Below are 9,700 nucleotides of genomic sequence, written 5' to 3'. Positions count from 1 at the left end.
TCCTAAAATATACCTAATGTCTCTACTAAAAGGGTGGTGGATGATATTTCTTCTCATCTAAAATTAGGCGATTGGGTCTGCTAAAAACCGCAGTCCCCTTTAAAAAGAGAAGTATATAAGATATTTCTCCCGCCTTCGTGGTTTATTGGTTCTGCGCGCTGGGCCGGTATTCCAGAGGATCGTGAGTCGATTCCCGACGAAGGCGTTGCTAATTTTTCATCTTGCCTGCTCCAAAAAATCCTAATGTCTCATTAACTATTTTCTCAGATCATCATTTTAATGTTCAGATTTCTTAAGTACTTCAAAGAAAATTTTTTAATTTTGACAAAGGAAATATTATTTTATTAATTGAAAGAAAATAAAGTAAATTCTGACCCTTTTAAAACAAAAAAAATGGGAATAAAAACCATCATTCAGTGGAAAACTTTAATTAAATTTTAAAATCAAGAATTCTTTTAAAACAGTAGACTCAAAAAGTGCCTAAAAAGTAATCTAAAAGTTTTTAATGATTGTTCTGTAGATATAAGTACTAGAAAAATCCATAAAGTTAAATTTTAGATTTTCCTAATATTATAATTTAAAATTAGAGAAAAAGGAAGTAAAAGAACTATTGTTGGAAAAGTAAAAAGTCTTCAGTTCATGGGCTTATCATGACGAATTTAAATACACATGGCCCTTGTTTAGTAACAGAATAGTAATTAAAAGAAAAATAAAAATAAATAAAAAAAATAAAAATAAAAACCTATAAACCCTTTAAAACATCCTTCTCTTTTGGAGTTTTCAGATAAAAAATTCATACTTTTAAAAAGTATTAATATATAAAAAGGAGTAAATGATGTATAGTTTATGACATGTAAAATTTTACGAATAAGCTTTGATAGCTTGAATTATTACATCAAACTAATACAGGTCCATTTAAAAAAAACTTTTATTTTGAAACAGATCAGGTTATGTCAAATGATTATGCAAAGTCCATTTATTCTACGATGGGTTAATGCAGTATTTCTAAGAAATACATTATACATAGCACAGCAGCCTGAAAATTGTTTCTACCTGAAGTAACACACATGTACTAGAACATACACCTAAAAATGTTGATATAATTAGAAAAATATAAATTTACAGAAGTTAAGTAACGAAGTAATGTATTCTTACCTCTCTGAAAAAAATCCAACCTAAAACTATAAAAAATCCAAGTATTCTAACTCAACGTTCTCACGACGCAACAAGCTTAAGCAAAGAACTGCTTCATCCGTTCCGAAGTTTGTTATGACTAGAACACAGCCGACTGTATCATATAGAGTATCAATACAGAGTTGGCTGTATCAAACCAGGACGCTGAAGCTTGAAGTAGAGTCAGTGTTGGAATGGATCGGTCGTGTCACGTAACTCATAAATGTAAAATATCTTGCCTTCTTCTCGAATGAAAACTTATATGAAGCGTATCCTAACAGTAAGAGACAAAGCAAATAAAGCACTACTGGGCATATAATGGTATAATGGACAAAACTTTAAAACATGGAAGCAATTAAAAAAAAGGAATTTTTTATCTTCAATTAATTTGTCCAATTTTACTCTACGCTGCGGCACGTGTTAATAACGCCTTACTTATTTTGTTAGTATAATTTAGCTACTTGTGTATGGCAAATGTAGGAGATATGCAAGTTTGAGAACGATGTAACAACGCGAGGAGCGTCATTGTTTCTTTCGTGACAATAAAGTTTGTTTTCGTTGAAACTGATTCTATTGTGTAGATAATCACCACAGTTATAGTGTTTTAATGATAGAGACTATTTTCAAACCTATGATGCGAGTCTTTAATTAAAGGCTACTTCGTGCTGAAGTGTGATTTATGATTTTAAGTACTAAAAGCTGGAAAAGTCGATGATACTTTTTTCTCGTAAGCTTTAACATTTCTTGCGTCCACGACAGGACTCGAACCTGCAATCTTCTGATTCGAAAACGGAAGTGAAGGATCGATTAAACAATTTAATGCAGTTTTTGAGATCTGAAGTAGAGGGAGAGGAAAGAATATGCTTAGCTGTAGTTGGTTTTGGTTTAGGGAAGTATCAAGATAATAATAATAAGCCAGTAAAAAAGAAGCATTCTAGTGAAGAATGTTTACGTAACAAGACACCGACAGCTGCAGCGCTAGTAACAGCTTCTTCTGTTTCCAAGTCGAATCGTGCGTTTTTGTCAAGGTAAACATTTGAGTTCTGACTGTTTCTCCGCGCAAAAAATGAGTTTATTGGAGAAGCAAAAAATTTTAAAAGATAAGCTTTGCTGCTATGCTTGTTTATCACCTGGTCACACAGTTAAGAAATGTCGAGTTTTCTTAAACTGCTTGATTTGCTCTAAAAAACATGTGCCTCTTATGTGTGATGTGCTTGATACACAAAGCAAAGCTGTACAGCCGAAAAACGAAGAAAACCGATAGAGGGCGAAATTAACTTGTCCAATTTCAAAAGACATACCCCTAGAGTTTTTCTTCAAACTTTGAAAGCGAACCTTATTTCTGCTGGTACACAGAAGACTGTAAGATTACTTTTAGATTCAGCTTCGCATAAATCCTACATTTTAAAGATTGTAGCCGAAGAAATGAAATATTTGCCGGTTCGTCAGGAAAGTGTGGTACATTCTCTTTTCGGGGGTGTTTTGACAAATGAGTTGAAGCATAATTGCTATAAAATAAAATTGAGAAATTTGAATGAAACGTTTACCTGCAATTTTGAAGTCCTAGATCAAGCTACAATTTGTGACAATGTTCGGTTTGTGTGTAAAGGTCCTTGGATTAAAGAGCTAGAAGAAAATGGCATAATTTTAACAGATGTCGCGGTTAATTGCGAAACCATTCATATTCTCGTCGGAGCCGTCATAATGGGAAGGTTGTTAACCGGAAATAGGAAAATTTTGTCTTCGGTTCTCGTTGCTGTAGAAACTAGTTTAGGATGGACATTAATGGGTAAGGTGCCAGTAGAAGAAGCTCCTAATGAAAACTTAGCAATGGTGGTGACATTAATATTTATAAATGAAGCTAAAGTTTCAAGGTCTATGGAGATTGGATTTAATAGGAATCAATGATCCTGTAGAAAAGAAATCTAAACATGAGATGGATCTTCAAACCAAAGAACATTTTTTAGAAACTTTTACAGTAAATAATGGTCGGTATGAAATTTGCTTACCTTGGGCTGATGATAAATCACCTTTACATGATAAGGTACCACCTATCCCTTACTTTCAGCAATGAATTTGTATCAACAATATGAAAATGTATTTTTAAGTTGGATTGATGAAGCATCATAGAAATTGTGCCCACTTCTGAAGTGAACTCTTATGGTAATTACCTCATCACCCTGTCCTAAAGGCAAGCAGAAGTACCGCATATATTCGTCCAGTGCTTGATGCTTCAGCGAGGTTGACAAACCATCTTCTCTAAACCAATGCTTGTAGTGCGGTCCTAATTTGATCGAACTTATTCCAGACGTCCTACTGCGATTCAGAGAGCGGCGATATGGAGTCATAACGGACATTAGAAAAGCCTTTCTACAGATAAGTATTCGAAAAGAGAGGTAGAGACTTCCTGTGATTTTTATGGTGAGAAAACATGGAAGAGAGAAAGCTCAGAGTTTTTCGACATGCCAGACTTGTTTTCGGTGCAAAATTCTGCCCTCAATTATTGAGCACCACATTGAAAACAGTGAAGATTTTGAAGATGCTTTTAAAAGGAGACTGTCGCAAAGTTTCTATGTCGACAATGTCGTTACTAGTGTTGACACTAAACAACAGTTGGAAAAGTTTGTTTCCGATTCTAAGATATTGATGTCCAAAGGCTGTTTTGACCTAAGAGAATGGGAATCTTCTGGTGAGATCGACGGAATCAACGATAAGAAAGGAACACAGGTATTAGGTCTGCTTTGGAATAAAGAACTGGACACTCTGAAAATCAATATGGGATGGTTGAATGACTTTAATTTGGAAAAGATAACAAAACGAAGCATGTTATCTGCCGTTCGTAAGGTATTCAATCTTTTTGGTATTTTCTCCTCCGTTCTGCTCCGTCCAAAATTAATGTTACAAAAGGCATGGAAGAAAAGTGTCAGTTGGGACGAGGAGTTGACTAGAGAATTTCGTAAAGATTTCTTACAATGGCTTGAAGAATTAAAATAAAGTGAGATTGAAATTCCCAGATTTATTCAAGTCACTTCAAAAAATTTAAGTAGTTGTGCTCTTCACACCTTTGTTGATGGCAGTAAAGACGCTTATGCAGCGGTTACATTTCTAAGGATTGAGAACAACAATCGAGTTGAACTGTTCCTTCTTGCTTCAAAATCTCGAGTTGCTCCTTTAAGAGGGGCCACTATCCCAAGAATGGAGCTTTTGGCAGCCGTAGTTGGTGCCAGATTGACAGATTCAGTAACCAAAGCCCTCGGATGTCAAAGAGTTAACAAATATTACTGGAGTGATTCGACAACAGTACTCGCATGGATTCAAAGAGATGAAAACTGGTCTGTTTTCATGCGAAGCCGTGTTAAGGAGATCAGAGAACTCAGTAAACCTTCAGCTTGGAAGCACGTTCCTGGAGAAAGAAATCCTGCTCATCTGCCATCCAGAGGTTGCACGGCGAAATATCTAATTACATCAAGATGGTGGGAGGGACCACATTGGATGAAAGATCTTACCGAATTCCTTAATTACGTGGATTTCTGTAACCACCATAGCTGGAATGAAGAAGAGATTGAAAGGGAGAAGTTGAAAACTACTAGCACGATAACAAATAATGAAACCGTTTGTGATAATAATTGGTACCACAGGCATTTTTCTAATTATGAGAGAATCGTACGTATGGTCGCCTGGATTCTTCGTTTTAAACATAATTGTACAAATACCGAAAGCAGGAGATACAGAGAATTGAATACAACAGAATTTCGTGAAGCGGAGTTAAAGATATTACGTATGATTCAAAAGGAATCACTTGATTTTGAACATGGTAGACTCAAAACACTTCAGGTATTTAAAGAAAGGTATTTCTTCAGGTATTTAATTACTAACAGAATATCTGGACTGGAGTAATCTTGAATTCAGATCGTGGCATCTATCGTGTAAAAACTAAGATTATTTACAGGAAGGATAGTGAAGATTTCCTGAAACCGGTCATCCTTTCTTCAAAACACGAAGTTGTGAAACAACTTATTTTCTCTGTTCATGTGAAGAATTGTCACGCAGGTGATCAGATACTTTTGAATCTGCTTAGAGAAAAATATTGGATTCTTAATGGAAGAAAGACTGTACGAAACATTGTGGCTATTTGCACAATCTGTAAAAGATATAGTTCAAGGAACATGGGAACGATATGCTCACCACTTCTTGAAAATGGTGTTAAAGTTGCTGCGGTATTTCAAATTACAGGGGTTGACATGGCTGGTCCTCCGTTTCTAAAAGAAAATAGAAAGAGTTGGGTGTTAATATTCACTTGCGCAGTGTACAAAGCAGTACATTCTGAGCTAATTACTGCAGCTTTCACAAACGCCATTTTAATGGCATTTAGAAGATTTATAGCTTGCAGAGGAAGATGTACTATTGTATACTGTGACAATGGATCTAATTTTGTCGGAGCAGCCAATTCATTAAAACAACTAGATTGGAATCGTATACAGAAACATGGAGTCGTCAATTCGATTGATTGGAAGTTTAACCCACCGACTGCCGCATGGTGGGGCGGTTGGTGGGAGTGACTAATAAGAATATTGAAAGATCTCTTAAAAATAGTGTTAGGTAAGGCACATCTCAATTATGAAGAAATGGCAACTGCTCTGGCAGACTGTGAGAGCGTAATCAACTCAAGACCTCTGACTTATATCTCTGAAGCAGATGCGATAAAGCTCATTTCCCCATCGATTTTTTGCAAAACATTCATGAATGCAGTGTTCCAGATATTGATGCTGGGGAACAAAATTCTTTGTCCAAGAGACTCAAATACAGAAGGAGTACTCAATACTCAAATACAGCAAATACAGACAAATCATACTTAAAGAATTCAGGAACCGATTTCGGTCGGAATACTTAGGTGCTCTCATTCAACGAGGGAACAATAAAAAACTAAGACACCCAGTGGCTGTGGGTGATATTGTTCTAGTGGGAGCTGATAACAAAAGGAGAATGAACTGGCTTTTAGGTCGTATTAGTGAACTTCTTCCAGGTAAAGACGGTAATGTGCGGCTTGTGAAAGTGCAGACTTTACACCAAGAACTTCTTCGTCCTATTCCGAGAATATATCCTCTTGAGATAGCATCTCCTATTGACTCTTCTAAGCCTGTGGAATCCAACAGTTTGACTAAGTTCTCAAAGCAGTCTGTTAAACAGGATAATGGTGTGTTTGACAACAAAATTTAGTAGGATTGGTAGAAAAATTAAGATTCCAGAAAAACTGGACCTATAATTTAAATAAGGGCTTTAGTGAAATGTATTTTTATTGGTTGTTATTATTATTTCTTATACTTGAGTGTATTTCTGTGTGTGTTATTTATTTAGTATATTTAATGGTAATTTTATGTTTTGATTATGGTTTATAATCAAAAGGCGGGAGGATGTTAATAATGCCTTACTTATTTTGTTAGTATAATTTAGCTACTTGTGTATGGCAACAGTAGGAAATATGCAAGTTTGAGAACGATGTAACAATGCGAGGAGCGTCATTGTTTCTTTCGTGACAATAAAGTTTGTTTTCGTTGAAACTGATTCTATTGTATAAATAATCACCGCAGTTATAGTGTTTTAATGATAGAGACTATTTTTAAATCTATGACGCGAGTCTTTAATTAAAGGCTACTTTGTGCTGACGTGTGATTTATGATTTTAAGTACAGAAAGCTGAAAAAAAAAATGGAGATACTTACTTCCTTGTACAAAGTAAAAAGGAAGTATTGTAATCACGAAAAGTTTCAGGCAGCATATTTCAACGAAAATATCCATTTTTACCGCTTTCGAATGCAATTTAACGATGGTTTTGCGAGATATCTGTACGTAAGGACAGAATAAAAGACTCCTTTCCTCCAAAAAAATTATAAAACTGCTTTAAAATGAATTCTGAAGAGAATTTTTCTTGGCGTCTGTACGAACGTATGTACGTACGTATCTAACATAACTCAAAAACGAGTAGCCTCAAAACGTTGGAAGTTTGTATATAGGACTACTATAACATGCAGATGTGCACCTCGTATTTTGGTTGTAATCGGCCGCGCCAAACATATATAAATATATTTATAAATATATCCACTCTGTTACTCGGCTCAGTGATATCAGTTTCTTTACTCTTATATCTTTGTAAATTATACATTTATAGCTTTAAAAATGATTGAATTATGTTGTTCGTATCTTCCGGTTAAGGTTTTTATGCCTTTAGTAAATCTGTATGCAATATTTTTAGAATTATCAACAATTTAAAAGTTGTTCAAGCGCCGCTAAGCGTAATAATTTTTTGATGACGGCCATTGCTTGTTTACATTTGAAACATCAGAGTAGTGAATTTGTTGCCAATCTAGAGAAACGTAGCTTCGCAACAACAAAGATAACGCCTTCATTTATTATTGCGAATTAAATCATGGTTAATCCTTTCTGGAATTTTTTCGAGGAAATAAATGTTTAAGATTTACTTAATTTTTAATTAGTAGTAATTTTTAATGCAGATATTGAGTTTTGGTACTATTCGGTTTCGAGGGCCGTAAAAAATCGCCAAACTATTGTTGATGCCAATGCTGCCAAAAATAATTGCGGCAACCCTAATAATTGCGGCAAGAAAGGAAGTATAATAATAGTAAATAACTATCTAAGATTGATGTTTTAATTTAGATGAAAGGTTAATTATATGTAATACATTTTTATTATTATAATTTATATGAAAATGGCTAAATATGACTGAATGGAAGCATAAGAGTAAATAACTATTTCAGATCATTATTATAATTTATATAAAATTGCTAATGGATGCCTGAATCACTATTTCGCTACCGACTTATCGCTAAAGCATAATTTCATCTCGTTGGTTGTTCAAACGTAATTTTCTGTAATGAATGCCTTTTCTTTGACAATATTCTTGGTAAAGTGCAGAATCGCTCACTTATTTGTTTGCCGCTTTTTACAAAGGTAAAAACAATTGAATTTTTGTCAATTTTCTTTTAGTTTTTAAGTGAAAATAGATCTATGTGCACATAAAAAAAGTCAAGTGTGTGCGCAGTGCCTTTTTTGTGCAATTCTGGGATTTTTTTTTTTTAAGTGAAAATAGGTCGATGTGCACATGGATACCGAGTATGTGCAATTCTAAAAAACGCGTCAAACAGTGGGTGATTCTGCACTTTACCCAAAATTCTATTGCCGACTTTCCGTTGTGGGCAATTCCCAAATTGTTAAATCCATAGGATATTAAAAAAGGATTTAAAATAAAAAAAAGGATTTAAAAATTAAACTAGTATTTCAATGGCGTCTTAAAGAAATATAGAACTCTATAAATTTAAACAAATTTAAATTTTAACAAACATGTATATACGTAAAAAATCAAATTTAAACTTAAAATTTAAAAATGTGCAAAATTTGTATTTAAATTCAATTTATTCTTATAGAACTATATAAACTTACGCAATCTGAAATCGGCGCGTACTCTAGATTTGGCGCGCTGTTAAATGGGCGCGTTTGCTAGATTTGGCGCTTTTGCGTATATTTCGCTGCAATTTTTTACAGTCCTCAAAACGGAATAGTGCCTGAGTGTTTATGTATTTTTGCCTGTCGCAAAGTGAGAACTGAATTAATTGAATAAGAAATACTCAATCGTCTGTGAAAAACTGTTTCTTTTTTGTTTTGCTTGCTTAATTTCTTTTATACATCGTTCTAGCTTTATTATAGTATTTGAATAGAACATGTGGCAACGATTAGATAATTCTTTAAATGATATAAATTTTGTGCTTTCTGAGTTATATTATGAACAAAACATAATGCTGTTAAGTGAACCTAGCGCCAGAGTGTCGATATGGTAAACAAATAGAGTGAATTTTAAAGAATGCATTTATTCTATTGTGGTTTATGCGCTGTCCGCGAAGTAGATTTAATTCAATCCAATAAGTTTAAAAAAAATGCAATAAAAAATGCGTATAATTTAATATTCCGTACAAGGAAGTCATGTAGTGTACACATCAGATTTTTTCTTGAAAGCTTTAACAGCACATATTAATCGTCTCATACTACAGAAGATACTACCTTCAAGATAATCTTAAACCCAATCTGGTTTGTCAGAAATTCAGTCATACATAACGATTTGAATATAAACCCAATAGATTCCGAAATTCTCAATCTATCCCACAATTGCTTAACAAACATTAGTATTCCCACTCTATAGTACCAAATATTCGAAGCTATGATTATGTAGTTGAACAAACACACAGACGCCCGCGAAACATATACCAAACCAGAAAATGGTAGCAAAATAAGTATGGTATTTAACTTCACTCAAGATTTCCACAAACCTGATTAAACGTTGTTCTGAAACTAGATATTCGTTTATTTATTCCATAGATTATAGAAGATATTTGTTTCTCTACCATAATTACTAGCAGAATATCTGGACTGGAGTAATCTTGAATTCAGATGCAAAGTTAGAGAGTTCCCGAAGAGCGCTTTCTTCTTTCTTTAAGGATCGATTCTTTTCGAAAAATCGC

Source organism: Stegodyphus dumicola, chromosome 9, assembly GCF_044657685.1.
Source record: "Stegodyphus dumicola isolate Sdum_Otavi_A_Nest chromosome 9, ASM4465768v1".
NCBI classification, from domain to species: domain Eukaryota; kingdom Metazoa; phylum Arthropoda; class Arachnida; order Araneae; family Eresidae; genus Stegodyphus; species Stegodyphus dumicola.
Note: the sequence above shows the minus strand (reverse complement) of the source record.